This window comes from Cuculus canorus, chromosome 5 (genome assembly GCF_017976375.1).
Source record: "Cuculus canorus isolate bCucCan1 chromosome 5, bCucCan1.pri, whole genome shotgun sequence".
Lineage (NCBI taxonomy): Eukaryota > Metazoa > Chordata > Aves > Cuculiformes > Cuculidae > Cuculus > Cuculus canorus.
This window is the reverse complement of record NC_071405.1, coordinates 48,440,245-48,458,618: the sequence shown is the minus strand read 5'-3', so window position 1 is coordinate 48,458,618 and position 18,374 is coordinate 48,440,245. Positions and strand designations below refer to the sequence as shown.

The window sequence follows — 18,374 nt, the reverse complement described above, 5'->3', positions numbered from 1 at the left end:
TTCGTAACTATAAATAAAATAATTATAAACTAATGCCTTTCCTTCTCCAGTTTCTTTGATCCAAGCATAATGAACATGCTGTTCTGAATTCATTCTCACAGTGCTCCTGTGAGAGCTACTGAAAGAAAATGCATTTTTTTAACTGAAATTTTTACTGGCATTTACATTTTTAGATTTCAGCTTTTGTTGTTACTTTTTAATGAAAATGCATTCCCTCTGCCTTTTCTTTCTCTTTGTAAGAATATGAAGCAGTGGGAGGAGAAGTGGGTTGGGTAAAAAGAGAGTGAAAAAAAGAGAAAGGACTCAGTGGAGCTCCTGCTGAGATCAGAAGTGGTAAACCACTCACGGTCATGTTCCCTTCAAGCTATTCTTTGCCCAAGTTACTTTAATACTGGGCTGTCCATTTTTCACAGGCAGACTGACTGCATAGCCCAGCAGCAGCTGCAAGAACACAGGCTGAGATGTGTTCTGTTCTAGTTATAAATTAGCATCTTAATCTGTGTGGATGTTGTGACCAGACATCGATGACAGTAAGCATAGCTGCCTCTGTGCACATGAACAATTATTGCTTGTAAATGGCCTCTCTCTAAATCAACCTATTAACCTATTTTTTTCATGATATATTTTAAACATACATGGGTCTCAGCAGCTACTGTCTAATCTACAGGATTTGGGAGACTGTTCAGATTTCTGGACCTTCCAGGTTTCTGGATCTAGGTATGTGTTCTGGCTGTTTTCAGCCTCTATATGGCACCCGGGGTGCACTTCATTCTTTTCTGTTGACCTCTTATCCCGGGAAGGAAATCCAGTAATAGATTTCTCTTTATCCCATTCACTGAAATCGATGATAAAACCTTTGTGTAAATATATTTACATATGTACATGGATGCTTATGTTTTTCTTATTACAGACAAAGCTCATAAACAGAGCATAAAACATCGGTAATGTTTAGACTGAATGTGAAACAATTCCACAGAAAATTAAAAGCAAATCACTTTTCCCTGCAGTTTGGCTTAGACAGAATTTAACTTAATTGAATACGGACAGCCCTATTCTGCAAAAATATTACAAGCAAAGGTAATTTGTTTTTGGAAAATATTTTAGTAGACCATTTCAATTTCAATGAGATTATGTACTAGAAAATAAAATAAATTTTCTCTTAAATGTAATAATGAATTCTATTGTCTGCATTTCTCAGGCAGAACTACTATATAATTGTTTTTAATACAATTAAACAAAGTCTCTATTGAAAGTAATAAAGCAGTCTATTGTCTACATTACTCAGGTAGAAATACAACACAATTGCGGTCTTGTATCTAAGCCACTCAGAAAATAACTGTTCCCTATTGCATCCTCGGTGGGAAAATTACATCTTTACAGGTCTCCAGGTTAGTATGTCTTCTTAGTCCTCGTTCTAGTGAAACTCTGTTGTTACCAGCTGGTCATAGACTTGGACAAAGTAAATTTAGTGCTTTTGTCCCAGTTAACAGTGGATACAAATCAGCAAGCTTTTCAAAGCTCCCATCTCAAAGCTTTTTCTCCTCAGATTTTACCGTCTCTGATGCCATTTAGCTAGGGTTATTAATGCTTAAATATCTTTTAAAGTGCTCCAACAATCCTCTGAATCTTCAAAGGCAGTCCAGGGAAAAAAAATCTGGTTAAAAAACTATTTCTATTTTACAGTTATAACAATGTAAGCAATTTCTAAAGGCTAATAACAGAATCTGGATGTTATATTGACTGTAGCACGTAGCTTAAGCCTCTTGAGAAAGCACTGCTTGTTAAAAATTGTGGTAGTCACTGGTTTTTACAACACAAAACCAGATCCTTGAGGGAAAATGGTAATGGAAACAAAAAATAGTGAAAAGAAATGTGGTTTTAGTAACAGGTTCTATCTAACTGTGCAATTATTAAGTGTGCCTTATTGAAAGAACACCTTTAATAAAGAGAAAATGAGGATAGGAATCTACAAAAGTGATTAAAGATCGTGGAGACAGAGTAAAGAGATGTGATAACAATCAGACAATGTAAATAAAAGTGAGAAAACTTCCTGGAATATTTCTTCTCAGAAACGTTCTGTGAACATCAGATCAGTTCTGGTGACCTGCTTGACATAATTTCTTCTAGAAGTAGAACTAGCAGATCTGCTAGAACTATCCTTAATTTATTTTGACTGTTCACCTACATTTTTTTTTGTCCTTCCTGCTCCTAAACATGTATTTTCTCTCACATGCCCACCCAATGACAGAAGGAGAGGACTTCCATTACCCTTCCTTCTCTCTACTTTATTCCTAGTATTCTATTACTTCCAGAAGGCACTGAGGATCACACGGGTATGGAAAAAATACATGGCTGCATTGCCTTGGAGGTTATTTTGTTAGCTTCCAGCACAACTTCTACTAATTATGGAAACTTACACTTTTAACATTCAGAATAACATTTTAGTAATAAATAGATTGTTCTTTGTTAGTAGCTCTGAGGCCTAGGTGATGAGAAAAGCCTAAACTGAAGGCAGAAATTTTGGTTCCAGGAATTTACTGCCTTGCTTTTTATTCCACTTCACAGCCCTGCTCCTTTAATTAATTTTGTCTGTTCCTGATAGCTAACTTTAGAGAACCAGCTTTTTGGAGGGGTGGATGGGGGTTTGTAAAGTAGGTGTATAGAAACTTGCCTCAGGAAAGTACTTCTGCATTATGGGCTATGGGTAGTTCAATTTAGAAATGACATAAAACTTGATGCAAGCATACATTAACTCTTAGTTGTAGAAATAGTATTTGGGAAACTCAGAAAAATGCAGATTGAAAGTTTACTATTTTAACAGTGTCTGGTACAAGTTCTACTGTGCTGTAGGTACCTGTCTGCCACTTTTATGTCCATTTTAGCATTTCAATTTCAATTTGACACTTGGATTTTGTCCTGTTGGAGATAATTACAGTTATTTTCATTACAATAATGAATAGAGATTTCAATCAACATTAGAAAGCTTTTGCCAGGTAGTACAAAAACAATGTGACAACACATAATTCCAACTCTGAGAAGCTTATAACTCAAATAGACAGGATGTATAATGGGAGACCTATTTACATCTGCAGGCATCCAAACACCAGATCTTGAATACCAAACCATAAAAAGCTTGCCCAAATGGAAGTGGGAATTGTAAATACTACTCCTGTGTTCTGGCAACTCTTCAAAAAAAGTGCCTTGCAATACCTGTGCTGTGAATAATTATTTGCAGTTTTCTACTCAAAAAACTAATTTCTGATTTGCAGTCATTATTTCTCTTGTGTTCCAGAACTGGCTCTGTCCCAGATTACTGCTTCACTCACTCTCAGGACTCAGAGATGCCCCTGTTGTGTTCACTTTGATAATAAACCCCACTCCGTATCTGTAAATTTAATTGCTATCCTAATATTTCTTATATACTTTAACCTTCCAAAGTATTACTAACCTCAACTAAAAATCCTCATTTTCTCTTTTTCTAGGACTCCCAAGGATCTAAGGATATTAGAATGGTGCAACTAATTCTCAGCATGAATGAATAATGTAGATGTACACCTAACCCTTAATTCCAGTGATCAGTATCAGGCAAAACCAGCTGTCCAAAGGTAAGACTTGCACAGCTCCATTTTGGCAGCTAATCAGATTTATAGGAATTTGAGGACTGAAAAAATATAACAGGAAATAAAAAAGCCATACATTTCCAATTGGTTAAATCACTGTAAGTGGTAATTTCAGATTCAATAGGGAAAAAAAGAAAAAAAAAAAAAAAGCAAAGTCTTAATGTGTCCTTCTGTGCATCATAAAAGCAGAATTATTTTATTACTGGTTACTCACAAGGAGACTGAAACCAAAGTATTAAGCAATTTTGACTTCTCCTAATCAGAGGACTTCCATGCTTGACCTTCACAATGTGGCATGTGCGTTTCTGTGTTTTGTTTTGTTATTTTTTTCAAAAATATTATTCAGTCTTTTGTCTTTGAATGCAAGAAGACCAACAGCTGATTTTCTTGCAGAATGCTTTGTATTTTCAGGGTGTCTACAGACATTGCCATAAGAAATTAATAATCTGATGACCTTTGTCCCGCGAGACTGCAGCTGCAAGTCAAGCTTTCTGAAACCTGAAGTAAATCTGAGAATCTCAGAAAGGATAAAATTGTAAAAGTCAGGGTTAGAAATAAAAAAGGGGTCCCCCCCAACATTATCTCTTAGAGACAATGCAGACTAAATCATCACAGTAGTCTTTGCAGTAACATGGAAGGAATGATTGTGGTGAAGCAAAGAGAGAAGGCTTTGGCTCTCTTAATAGTGTGCATTTATTTAATCTTGCTACTACAACATCTGAGCACACAACAGTCAACATATCAGTATATTCATTCACCCAGTGCTACTGAAAATAGAAGACTGATCTATCAGGAAGTTCTGTGAATTGCAGGTAGTCACAGTGAAAAGGGAAATAATTGAATAATTCTTACTTTCTTATGAATAATCACAATTACCTTAGATTAGACCACCTTCTCTCTCATAAAGGAGAGGAGCACATTAAAGCAGTGGTACTGTGGCTAATCTTACGGAGTCTGCCCCATTTTCTCAGTACCCTTGCAATAACCAGGGAAGGCACACAGACTGGATGTTAAGGCCTGGTAAGGATGATTTATTTGACGTCAGCAGAATTTTGACACTCGTATCTCAAGAGTTAACCGTAACAAAGGATAGCAGTGCAGCAAATCTATGTGAACTTGACTTCCTAACATTAGCTATGTAGATGCCCTGAAATTAAAGTTCTATCCAACCACTTATTACTATGATCCCCTCTCAAACCATGATACTGGAATAGAAAAATACCTTCTCTTTTAACATATTGCAGTCACACACATATTTTACTAGAATATTCTCCTCTGAAATGGAAAATCTTCATGTATATGCATCAGCCCAGGACTGTTCAAAAGAGTATTTCAGGAAATTATTCCTTGTATGCAGACCAAACTGGTAGATGAGAGAGCGTGAGTTTGGGGAATAAGAATACCTGACATTTGTTTTCATTACTTGATATTTATTATTCTTTCATTCATTAAAAAAGTTGCAGCCACTCACTCTGAAACATTCTAGGTAATTTAGATGGTAAAATCCACTGAAAACACTGGACACTGCACTCTTGCAGGGCATAATTCTTGGGCTATAGTTTGTTTTATAGAACCTTTGCTGAATAATCACTACTAGTAAAGACTTTCACAGATATGTGCTTGCTCTGAAAAAGCCATGAACAAAGCACTGGAAGAACACATTGAATTATTCACTATGAACACATTCCCAAGTCAGCTTTGCTGTGGAAATATGCTCAGTTTTACAGGATGCTTTTTAGTGAGAATCTAATAAAACAACATCCCCCTACGCAAATTTAGCTGCACACTCCAGCAGAGTAAGATTCAAAAAAAGCTTTTGGGACATTTTCCCTTAAATATTTCTGCCCTGGGAGGAAAAGAAAATTAGGTTCGAGTTTTGCTTTCTTTTCGGTGTGTGTTCTTTCTTTTCTCCTTTAGTTTCTGGTTTTGTTTTTTGGGGTTATTTTTGGTTTTTGTTTTTGTTTTCATTTGCCACATGATGAAGTATTCAAATTTAGGATCATTCTGCGATATTTTATTGCACCTTGTAGACTCTATACGGTTCTTCAGGACTTCCCCTGGCTGATAATAAACAATTCTTTCACTAAATAGATGGGAACAAATGTGGGATCCTGATGGAACAGGGCTAGTCAGTGATGGAAAGCAAACACTTAATTAGATGTATGGCCCAGATCCTGTGCTATAATCTCCTTTCAGCTTGATTCAGGTGTAAGGGGTAGCAGGGCTGAAGCAGAGTAGGTGTAAATTTTTGAGCCCTCTATTTGGATCAGATAGATGTCAGACATAAGGGAGAAGATCTGCACATCACCAAGGTCCAGTTCAACATAAAGTCTTATTTGATAATCCTTAAGGGGCTTAGAGGTGCTGGGAATAATCCAAATGCAGAGTATTTCCATGAGTTAGCTTAGCTTTCAGGAAGTCTTTGGGCTGCTCTAGCCCAGATCTGATTGCTCATAGTTCAATTAGTAACCAGAGAAAGGAATTTCAGGCAAGTCTATTAGACCAGCTTTTAACTGCTAGCAAAGGAAAAAGCTTAAATTTGGTCTGAGCAGTCTTGGAGCAGACTTCACCCTGAGTTTTGATTTACTTATCTCTTTCCTTATATGTATATATTGGCAAAGCTTTTTGAAGTGCAAGGAAGTGGCAGACAGAGGAACAGCTGGTGCAGAAAATTAAATAGGCTTAGAAAGCAACAGAATAAAGTCATGGAATAAAAATCCATTAAAGACATTGAAAACAAAGATGTCACCCCTAACTCATTTAGCCTGGAGAAGAGGAGGCTGAGGGGAGACCTTATTACTCTCTACAACTACCTGAAAGGAGGTTGTGGAGAGGAGGGAGCTGGCCTCTTCTCCCAAGTGACAGGGGACAGGACTAGAGGGAATGGCCTCAAGCTCTACCAGGGGAGGTTCAGGTTGGATATCAGAAAAAAATTCTTCACAGTAAGAGTCATTGGGTACTGGAACAGGCTGCCCAGGGAGGTGGTTGAGTCACCTTCCCTGGAGGTGTTTAAGGAACGGGTGGATGAAGTGCTTAGGGACATGGTTTAGGGAGTGTTAGGAATGGTTGGACTCGATGATCCAATGGGTCCTTTCCAACCTTGTGATTCTGTGATTCTGTGATTCAGAAAGTTTCTGAGCTGCAACCCCCTGGATACCGCTACCATACCTCTGGTATACATCACATTGCACTTGCCCTGCTCTTATATTCTGCCCTAGGCACCTATCTAGGCTACTGTTGGAGACAAGATACTGGGCTGGCTGGACTTTCGTTATGATTCATTGTGGATATCATTATTTTTGTGTGACAAAATCTCAAATTTCAATGACATTGCTGTCGACATCATTGCTATGGAAACCAACTCCGCTGCAATTTACTGACTACACTTTTAAAATACATTAGTGATGATGCATTTGCATCAAATCTTGTGGAGATTGACCAACACCTTTTGTATTTTTTTTACACTTCTTTGTAATGATTCAGCAACGAGGAGCTGTCAAGCCTGACGTCTGACTAACATAACACAGGAACATTATACAACCTCCACACTGATGAGGCTCTGATAGCTGCATGGGGACATCAGAGAACCAATTTTCTTCTTACAGTGCAAGACACAAGAGGTGAAGGTTCAGGAGCCATTCAGCCCATAGCCTGTTTCTTCTCCTCAGGAGCAACTACAAAAACGTCAAACATGAGTTCTCCAGAAGTAGCTGCTGTTGTGACCGCAGCAGCTATTAGATTGCTACAGCTCTGGTTTGTGCTGGGAATCTCACTACATGGGAGAGGTTCACATCTAACAGTATCAGCTGCCTATGTAGTCGCTTTAGTCCCACTCCTTCTAATAGGATTTCAGCAGTGATCGATTTGTTCCATGGAGTTTATGCTGAAGGTATCACTAGCTCAAATATTTATTTCAGGCATTCCTTCAAAACCTTCTGTGCCTGCTGACAGCTGTCTCAGGGCTCAGGGATAGTGCCTTCATCACTCTCAAGTCCTGAAGGATGATGCTTCAAGGTACTTACCTTCTTTTTCCAATGAGATTCCTTTACTGTTCATACATCCTCCGATGCACGTGAAAAACAGGCATCATCTTTTCTCTCCCTAGCTGATTAATGGTCAGGATATGTTATCAGAGCTAATAGGAGTCAAATGAAGAAAACTAGCGAAGTGAAAACCTGTAAACCAGTTCCTGTGCTTTCTCTGTCTCTTCTAATACCTAATGCCAGGGATTTCATTCTTGTCCAGTCAGGACTAAAATGGAAAGGATTAGAAAGTCTATAATTCCCACGTCTGCAATAGGAGAGCAGTCAGCTGTTTCACTGGCCCATTTCTTAGCATGACAGAAATGTAAAACTACATAACAGAAATGTTTTCCCTCCTGTACAACCTGCAATTCTTCTTGAAAAAGCAGATGTGGAGGTCCATAAAGGTGATCAGAGAACTGAAGCACCTCCCATGTAAGGACAGGCTGACAGAATTGGGCTTGTTTAGCCCAGAGAGGAGGAAACTGTGGGGAGACCTCATAGTAGCCTTCCAGTACTTAAAGGGGGCTCACAGGAAAGCTGGGGAGGGGCTCTTTATCAGGTAGAGCAGTGATAGAACCAGGGGTAATGGTTTTAAGCTGAAAGAATACAGATTTAGGTTAGATATTAGGAAGAAATTTTTCCTGTGAAGGTGGTGAGGCACTGGAACAGGTTGTCCAGAGAAGTTGTGAATGCCCCATCACTGGAGGTGTTTAAGACCAGGCTGGATGAGGCTTTGAGCAACCTGATCTAATGGAAGGTGTCCCTGCCCATGTCAAGGGAGTGGGAACTAGATGATCTTTAAGGTCCCTTCCAACCCAAACCATTCTGATTCTATGTGCAGACTAGCTTTCCACACACATGACTGTGTCTGTGTACCTCTGCACCTTTATTAACCTCTGCCCTGAGATATATCACCTTTACTGAAGTGATCAGTTTTCAATGGCAATTTTGCTGGTGTAAAGCAAGCAAGATTTGACCTATTCCTCTTTGTTGTCTTATTTTAGCCTATTGTTTTAGTTTAAAATTCCTACCGGTACTCGTCTCTGCTCTAGTGACACTTCAGGCAGCAAAAGAGTCCTGCTAGCACAGGCAGGCTAGTGGTATTCTAAAGATCTAGTTTTAGTCTACTAGAGAAGACAATGGGAGGTGATGCTTTGTCTATCTTAGCTTTCCATCAGCTGTTGAAGTGACCACCAGTGCTTCAATCTTCTCTGGGAAAGCTGGGTAGATAAGAGCAGTATTCCCAGCTCTATTGATACTCAGATAACATGCCACTGCCACCATATGCCTTCCTTGGTGCTTTCCTCTTCCATCTCATTCTCAATTCATCTACCACACAAATGAATTCGAAAATCCTGTAATTGCTATTAACTTTCCACCATGAAATTGCTATACAGACAAAGTGGAAGATGAGAACTATGAGTTCCTTGTCGATTGAGAAGTCAGGGAGATCCACTGTACCAGTGAGCAATTCCCCCATTCAGAGTGGCCTGATGTGTGTTTAACTGAGACTCTTCCTGCACTTTATGGGCATGTTATCATAATGCATTCTGTAAGACATACTGCAGACACATGTAAGGAATGAAGGATTGAACCCCTGGATGAGAGAGTGAAATGCTCTGGAAGAGAAAGTGCAAACTCATTTCCTGTACATAGAGAGATGAAATTCCTCTTACATGCATATAGCTTATCCTTGCAGTTGCTCTTTCTCTCTTTCCTTCCATCATGCTGGTGATGGTTAACTCCCAACAGTAGTGAAAGTATTCCCTCTGTCTTGACAGAGTTTGATTTGGTAAGCCTATCTGTATAAAACCTATCGTGACACAGCACAAGAGTCTCAGGCTTTTATTACTGAATATTTGATTTGAAAGCCCAAAAAGTTGTCTGTTTTCATTCTCTGTTTTTCCTCTTTCTAGTTTAGAAAAACTACTTTAACAAAACAAATAATGTAGCAAGCCTGAACTGTCTTCTTTCTCCCTTCTCTCAGTAGTAATTATTTGAAAGTAATGCAAAACCATTTCCATTCAAAATACTGTCATGCATTTTTTGGTTTTACTAGTTAAAGAATATTAAATTAAATACGTCAAGCTGTAGGATTTTGTAATAAAAACTGTAAACACAACAGGTTTTGTCTTCTTATTTGACTAAAATTTTTCTTGATATTTTTCTATTTGGATCCCTGGAAAACTACAAAACTAGTTTCATTCCTTCTGTCCTTTTTTTTTGAAGCTTAAACTATCCTTTTAAACAAAAGTCAGTGACCATATTCAAGTCACAAACAGCATTCTCTTCAACTACCAAATACTTAGAGTGAAGCTCAGATTTATTAAGAAATACGAAAACATTGAATCACTGGATGTATCTAATTCTGTATCTAACAAGCAAATGTATCTCTCACTGGACAATAAACTTGATCAAGTAGGAAAAAGCACACTGAAACCTGACCCAGACTTATACCTCTTATTATTACAGCAAGCATGATATGGTAATAATACTATTATCAATGAACTCATTTTCTCGATGGCTCTGAGTATCTCACATATATGCTCTCATGCAAATATCTAAAAGCAGCTTCACAATAGCAAACTATTTTATGTCCCACAACATCCCTGACTATCCCTACTGTGATTTTATCTACACGTCTACTATTTATTATGTGTCTACTATGGACCTGGACTGGCTGGAGAAGTGGGCCTCTGAGAACCTCATGAGGTTCAACAAGGCCAAGTGTAAGATCCTGCACCTGGGTCAGGCCAATCCTCATTTTCAGTACACGATTGGGGATGACATGCTTGAGAGCACCTCCCATACAAGGACAGGCTGAGAGAGTTGGGCCTGTTCAGCCTGGAAAAGAGAAAGCTCAGAGGAGATCTTATAGTGACCTTGCAGTACCTGAAGAGGGCCCACGGGAAAGCAGGAGAGGGGCTATTCATAAAGGCTTGTGGGGATAGGACCATGGGGGATGGGTATAAACTGGAGAGGGTCAGATTTAGACTGGATATTAGGAAGAATTTTTTCACTATGAGAGTGATGAGGCACTGGAACAGGTTGCCCAGGGAGGTTGTGGCTGCCCCCTCCCTGGAGGTGTTCAAGGCCAGGTTGGATGGTGCCTTGGGCAGCCTGATTTAGTGGGATGTCCCTGCCCATGGCAGGGGGGTTGGAACTACATGATTTTTAAGGTCTCTTCCAACCCTAACCATACTAAAATACTATGATACTGTGATACTACTTGTAAATGACAGAGGGAACGAATTGTTTTCATCTTTGGAGCTGCTCACAAACTTCATTATCTTCTAGTAAGTAATCCAGGCGTATGATTGTCACCTAAACTTCTTTTTTTTTTCTTGCCTGTGGTGCATGACTGCAAGAATAATATACATCAGAGAGAAAACAATGCCAGTGATTACTGATGCTTGGTATGAATATAGATATCACAAAGAACAATCACTTCCCAAATTTTTATGAATACAATAAGTTTTTCCACATGACATTTTGTGGCAATCACAGAGATGATTCAGTGTAACAAACTGACTATTTTTAGAAAACAAAAGGGTATTCAGTATGGCTTGGCTAGAATTGCTATGTAGCTTAATCTACAGAGATAGAGTGGCAATGCTCTCCATTTACTGCTAACGACTACCCAGGTGAATTAAATATAGAAAATTCCTGCAACTGAAATAGCCAGTATTTCCATGCAAGTATAATCTTGTTCTGTCCTGCCCTATAATTCCATACCTCTCAGAATTATTTTTTGTCTCCTCTGAAAGGTATAAACTGAGAAAATGACAAAGGGAAGAAAAATTGCTGAAAATAAGTCTGAAAGCAACAACTGGGAAGCTATAAAGCCAGCTGATCTCCTGCAGGATGCAAACTATACTTCTTTGTTTGAGCTAAGACTGGATAATCCTGACTATTAAACATGATTCATCCTTCACAGGCCTAAAATAGGCCTATACTTGCTAATTTCCATAGCTATTAAAATGCTGCAGCCTCTTTATGATATACGTGGAAGTGGTAACGCTGGTATGAACAACAATGTATAATGCTGATATGAACAACATTGTCTTTTCAGACATTAACTAATACTGGTCTAGATAGACATCAGTCATATAATCTTCAGTTAATAGCTGAGGAAAGTGTGCCATAACAAATGGTGGTGGGCACAAAAAGGAATAAATCTTCAAGCTGGGACTAGATTGCAAGAAACCCAGCCTTAGATATTTGTGCTTAATTTTAAATACAATGATGCCTGAGGACTGGGACATGTATAGAAATACACTTATCTCCAAGACTGAAGGCTGTGATGCCACCTGCATTACATGCAGTGTAATATCTTAATTTCTTTGTCAAAAGAGTACTCAAGCTTTAAAATATTTAGCAAAAAGAAGTATCTCTGGGCACAGTAAGAAATATTCTTCTAGGAGTCATTTCACTTTAGTTAAATTCTCCCTTTGGTTTCAGAATTGCTCAGGTATGAAAGCCCTTCTTTGTTCATTTTAGGATGATATCTTAATGGCAATTCATCACAGCAGCCATAAAATCTTGTTGACAAATCCATAAACCCTGAAAAAGATTGTGGGGGAATGAAAGTCCTAATTTAAGCACGAGCTAGTCTGCTGCTTGATATAATAAAATAACAAGAAGAACTTTGCTGAGTAATGTGCAGGGAGTCTTAGTGTGGCTTAGAGTGTACACACCTAAAACAAACTCCAAAGCCTCAGCAGTTTGTTTCCCTGAGAGAAATCTGCAGATGAGGTGACTCGAAGCCAAGCTCTTTCCCTCCCCTACTCCTGTGCCAGCTCACCCACTGCCCTGAATAGTCCTTGCACATGCTATCAGGCTTAGAATCAGCAATGCTTGTCATATCCTGACCTTGTTGCAATGATATGAAACAAATGGGCTATATTGCAAGAACAAAATATACTTCCAATGATATTCTTATGCTCATATTCCTGTTACCTACCATTCTAATGTATCTGGGCTTTTTTTCCAACATCTAAGAGAATCAGTATATTTTATTATTTCTCTGAAACTACTTGGCTTTTCAATGGCAATTCTTGTTTCTAGAAATTTCAATTTTAGAAGTCCCAGTTTCAAAGAGTCACATAGCATTTGAGTATGGTGACTACCTTTATAATTTTTAACTATTTTAAACTAGCTTTTCGATGTAAGGAGTCACAATATGAGTAAACCAAGCTTAGAGATCAGAAGTCCTGACTTTTCTGAGTTACTTCAGCCTCTGATCTGGCAAAGTACATCAACAAAAACAATGCATATAGAAACAATTTCTATAATGGCCCTCTACCTCTATCTTTTCTTAATTTCTGTTGAGACACATCTATGCTCTAACAGAGTGTCTTGGCTTGGAAGTTCCAGTTTTGAAAGACAGACTTTCATGCAGCCTTCAATAAAATTACCCTGAGTATTACCAGCTGAGGACTGGCCACGGTGCATTGGACTAACAAGTATATTTTTTTTCTGTGAAATATAATGTATGTCACCAATATTTAAAAAGTAAAATTACATTTTCAAGATGAATACATTCAACCTATTACCAAATATTTCATCAGCCCCAATAGCCCTGGAGGAAGGCAGAACTTATAAATTTGGGACTGATATAAAAGTCTTCTTTGGTAAGGCCCGATTATGCTATTTCTAAAAAAAACCAAATAACAACTCACATGCTTCTTTATGCACAGGAAATTAATTCACATGAAGCTTAGCCCCTGTGTTTTCTACACGCTCATCACTTCCACTCTCCAGTGCTTGTGCTCATTTGTTGGAATGGTGACGTGCTTTTTCTAGGTGTTCTACAAATCCCACAGCAGATGAGCCGGGGCAAATAACACCTTTACCAGCAGAAGAAACCAAAAGTTTCCAGACAAAAAACTGTCAACAGATGACGATCGACCCAAATTCTCATATGTTTCTCTAAGCCTTAGCCAGTTTAAGCAGAGAAAAATAACATTTTCTACTAAATCAACCACAATCACAACCATCTTCTGTCCACTTTTATGTTCCTGCTGAGTCCCTTATAACTAAAAGGAAGTTGCTTTAGTTTATAAATTAGGATTCGTAAAATGCCTTTACACAGCATCCTTCTTTCAATTCACTCTTATTTGTCATTGTAACCTCTACAAGCAAGGACGTGACTCATGTATATCACTTACAGAAACTAGAGGTAGCTGTGAAGTTTTCAATAAAGCATAATTTTGGCAGAATCTGCCAATTTTCTGTAACTCAAACATTCAACAGAGGTGATTTGATTTTACCAGAGTTGTGATGAATATCTGCCTCTTCAGCATCCCATCCAGTGGCTTGATTGGTGCTGAGAGCATGAGCAGCCTGGCACCCAAGCATCCTCACATGCTTGTCAACCTTGGGTCCCAGGGCTTCCGGCTTCTGGGACAGCCAAACTTGCAGAGCACTTCTGTGGGCTGCGTGTCCCAGGGAAACTGTGCCATGAAGACCATGGGGGTCAGAGCTCTAGCCCCTTTTACAGAGAATTTAAACAACTTGAAGTTTTGTCTTGGATCAACCCAAAAATCATATTTCAAAGCATTATCTGTGAAATGGAATTCCCCATGTCTGCCAATCTTATACCTTAGATTATTAACTAAGAAACATGATGCATACAATTTTTAGTAGTCCCTCAGCAAAAATCAGGTGTTAGAAAGCTTTTATTTCATGGTATATTAAAAAGACATATGCATAAACTGTTCCCAAAACATAAATGTATAAAAGAAAATCAATACCTGATAAAAGCAAAGAATTTTCCATGTAAGAATTGTAGGCATTCTTGAATTTAGCTTGCATACCTTAAGGTGCTTGAGAAATTTAATTTGGTTATAGCATTGAGGTGTACAGATCTAAAAATGATGTCTCCAGTAGGTCACAGGAAATCTTGAGAAGAGTCAAGCTTCAGAGTCCAGATCTTCAGCGTTCCAGTCCTGTGACTTATCCGTGCATTTGCTGTCAGTCTGTATTTCTTTGCATGGGCTGTAAGGCTTGGTATTTACGCAAAGAGAGTGTAGATGTGCTAGGATGTGTTCCCTTTAGTGTCAGAGAAGGCATTGTTGAAAATACTCTGGTAGGCTGAATGATGAGTAAAACAGATTGCTCTCTGCTAATTAAGATGCCAGGCGACAGGGCACCTTTTCATCCTCTGCAATTTTGATATTAATTCACATAGCAATAGCTCATAGGAGGAATTGCCTTAGTCCTTGTAAAGAGGGCTTTCATCATCTGACCCATAACACAGGCTGTTTGAGTAGTAACTGTGACGTCTGAAGTGAGTAACAAACACTGCCTTCACTGTAACTTAGCCAAGTCAAGTTGAACACGTATTCAAGGTCTCTAGTAAGATCTCCCAAGATGCAGGAATTACATGGCTTCCAAAGATGAAAAGGCTGCTTATTCTATAAGATCTGGATGTTTTTTGCAGTGCCAGTAGTTCAACAATAAACTAGCAGAATATAGGTTTGTCACACCAGTACAAAGCTGAAGAAGTTGCTATTGAATACATTGCTGTTCACTCTGCACAATGAAGACAAGGTCACATTATCATTCTTTTTTGCTTTTGAATTCAGAAGTGTATTTATCAGGAGTCAAAAGGAACCAGCCCGTCACCCCTAAATATTGAACTCCTTTGCAAAAAAAAAGGTTGATTCACACAGTCCTGTCAAAGTGCCTTCAATGCCAGCTAGTGAAAGGCCATAGAGACCAGAATTTTGTCTGCCTGGATAGGGTCTCTCCATATCAGAGGTGATAAAGGGCAACAGGAAGAAATGTTTGCAGGAGTGCAGGTGCTCAGCCTTTTCTGAGAATAAACAAGGGACATCAGTCTCCAGGACTGTCAGTCTATAATTGCAGCTGGCATTAAACTCACTTTTACAAAGAACATACGTCTGATTGATAGAAAAGAGTTTAACAAGGGCACAATCAAGACTCTGGATGACCTAAACAAATACGAAGAGAGCAGAGGATGCTTTGTTCTTTCTCAAGAGTTTACTTCAGAGTCTTGAGATTAGTAGCACATGGATGAAAGCAAGTACATACAATGCTATTTTCAATGCTTTTAGGTGCCCCAGAATTTCGGCTATATGTGATCACTGACATGGCTAAAGATGCATGGAAACGAAAAAGGGAAAGCTGTTCAAAAACTGTAGGAGAGAAGTTGATGTTAAGTGTACCTAATTCTATTCTTCCTCAAAGCCAACAGTGCTTTGCCAAAGGAACAGTTATGGTTAGTCTTAACTAATTTAGTAGTCTTAACTAAGTACGTAATTAAGGTTTTTGTTGCTATGAGAAAGAGGATATCAGGATCAGGGTCTTAATAAAATCATAGAATCATAGAATGCCTTGGGTTGGAAGGCACCTCAAAGATCATCCAGTTCCAACTCTCCTGCCATGGGCAGGGACACCTCCCGTTACACCAGGCTTCCCAAGACCCCATCCAACCTGGCCCTGAACGCTTCCAGGGAAGGGGCATCCACAACTTCCTTAGGCAACTTGTGCCAGTGCCTCACCACCCTCATGGTGAAGAATTTCTTCCTAATGTCTAATCTAAACCTTCCTGCTTCCAATTTAAAACCATTACCCCTCATTCTGTCTCTATATGCCCTTGTATATAGCCCCTCCCCAGCTTTCTTGTAGCCCCCTTCACGTACTGGAAGGCTGCGGGAAGGTCTCCTCAGAGCCTTCTCTTCTTCAGCCTGAACAGCCCCAATTCTCTGAGCCTCTTCTCATAGGAAAGGTGCTCCCGGCCTCTGATCATCTTCGTAGCCCTCCTCTGGACCCCTTCAAACAGTTCCATACCCTTCTTATGTTGGGGATTCCAGAACTGGACACAATATGCCAGGTGGAGTCTCAAAAGAGAGGAATAGAGGGGCAGAATCACCTCCCTCGACCTGCTGGCCATGCAGGCCGAATCATCATCATCATCATCATCATCATCATCTATGAAGGACTCAGTGGTTTGATTCTGGAAAGCATGTTTTTATTTGATCCTGAAAATTTGATAGTGAAAAATAAAAGATCATTCTGATACAAATGTGTGTCAAATTAGACCTATTTATACTAACAAAGCATGAAATTGGATCATACAGTCAAACCTACATCTCTTGAGCTTCTAATGCATTTTAATATTCTTTTTATCCACCCTCCCACACTCTTCCCCCCTTGCTTTTCACTTGAACTCATTTCTTCAGTGTTCTGAGTTTTATGCATAATGTGCTCAGTCTTCAAGTCCCTAGGTGTGTACATATATGTAGATATTTACAAAGAACTTCAGCACTGTCATGCTGGTTGGAGAGGGAAAACTACTTTGTAACAGAAGGGTGCGTTATGCATCATGCCAACATCTTAATCTCTGAGACAACAAGTTTCAGCGTTTGATACAAGGCTGAAAATACGAATCATAGAATAGTTTGGGTTGGAAGGGACCTTAAAGATCATCTAGTTCCAACCCCCCTGCCATGGGCAGGGATACCTCCCACTAGATCAGGCTGCCTAAGGCCCCATCCAACCTGGCCTTGAACACCTCCAGGGATGAGACATCCACAACTTCCCTGGGCAACCTGTGCCAGTGCCTCAACACCCTTATTGTGAAGAAATTCTTCCTTATGTCTAGTCTAAATCTGCAGGAAAGGAGTGGAGAAGAGTCAGTGACAAGACAAAAGCTGCTTTCTTTAGTGTATGAATTTTGGGTTCTAAGGGTAACTGAAAGATAACAATCTGAACAATTTGAAGCCCTTTGGTTTTTGCTACATCTAAACTGTCTGACAGGCCCTGACATTAGTTGAACTCACTGATAGCTGAAAAAATATGAAGAAAATTTAACTACAGGAAACAACATCTGTAAAAGAAATTTTGTTTTTGCTGAAATGGTAGAGCCTTGCTTTGCGATCTGGTGATAGATAGCATGCTTAAATGGCTTTCATGTTTTGTACAGTTGTCTGCTGAATGAACCAGCTGGTAATGTAATCTGAACAGGTTTGATCTGGGAGCACATGAATGTACAGAGCTGATACTGTTTGAATGCACAGGTGCTGAATAAACAGTAAAAACACAGTAAGAATTTTTTCTCTGTATTGCACATGAATGCCTGAGAAAGACAAACATTAACAACATACTTCCCAATAGTTCCACATGATAGAAATGCACTTTTTAATGCCAAGTTCCTTAATTCAAGTCCCAGTACATCCAGGAGTTTTAGTGTGTACATCACCCGTCCTCTTTAAGAACCACCTTACATCTTGTAGGACCTCCCTGCAAAGACCTTGCACCAGTTCTTTCTCTGCTTCCTGAGAGACACATAGAGGAATTCACGGGTATTCCAGGGATCTTTAAGGGAGGACAGGTAAGAAAAGTGTGTGACCTGCAACAGCAAAGTGCTCCTTATACTCCTGGAATGTCAACACCTGCTTACTGACATTTAAAACTGAGCCCTTTTATCATGGGCAGACCATTTTGAAACTATGATGAAATAAGGCTGGTTTAGAAACACAGGTATACTGGAAGAATCCAGAAAGGACCATCTGCATTACCAGTGACAGAACATACTGCAGTCATTCTGATGCAAATTCTCTTCCTTTACATTTTCTCCTCCCTTTCTGTGCCACAAAAGCAGACATAACAATAAATCTAGATTCTCTGCATTAGATTGTTTCATTGCTTTCCCCAGAGATTTTCCTCTACAGTATAAATCCAAAATAATGTGCTCCGATTG

At 39.1% G+C, this 18,374-nt stretch overlaps 1 long non-coding RNA gene across 1 annotated transcript; it reads left to right on the top strand.

Annotated features, from left to right (window-relative positions):
* Window positions 1-358: 358 nt before the first annotated feature.
* On the top strand, window positions 359-9,728 carry LOC128852317 (uncharacterized). Its single transcript, XR_008450070.1, has 5 exons — window positions 359-717; window positions 911-1,077; window positions 1,286-1,388; window positions 3,483-3,605; window positions 7,104-9,728. It is a non-coding gene; the product is annotated as an uncharacterized LOC128852317 (long non-coding RNA).
* The last annotated feature ends 8,646 nt before the right edge of the window (window positions 9,729-18,374 follow it).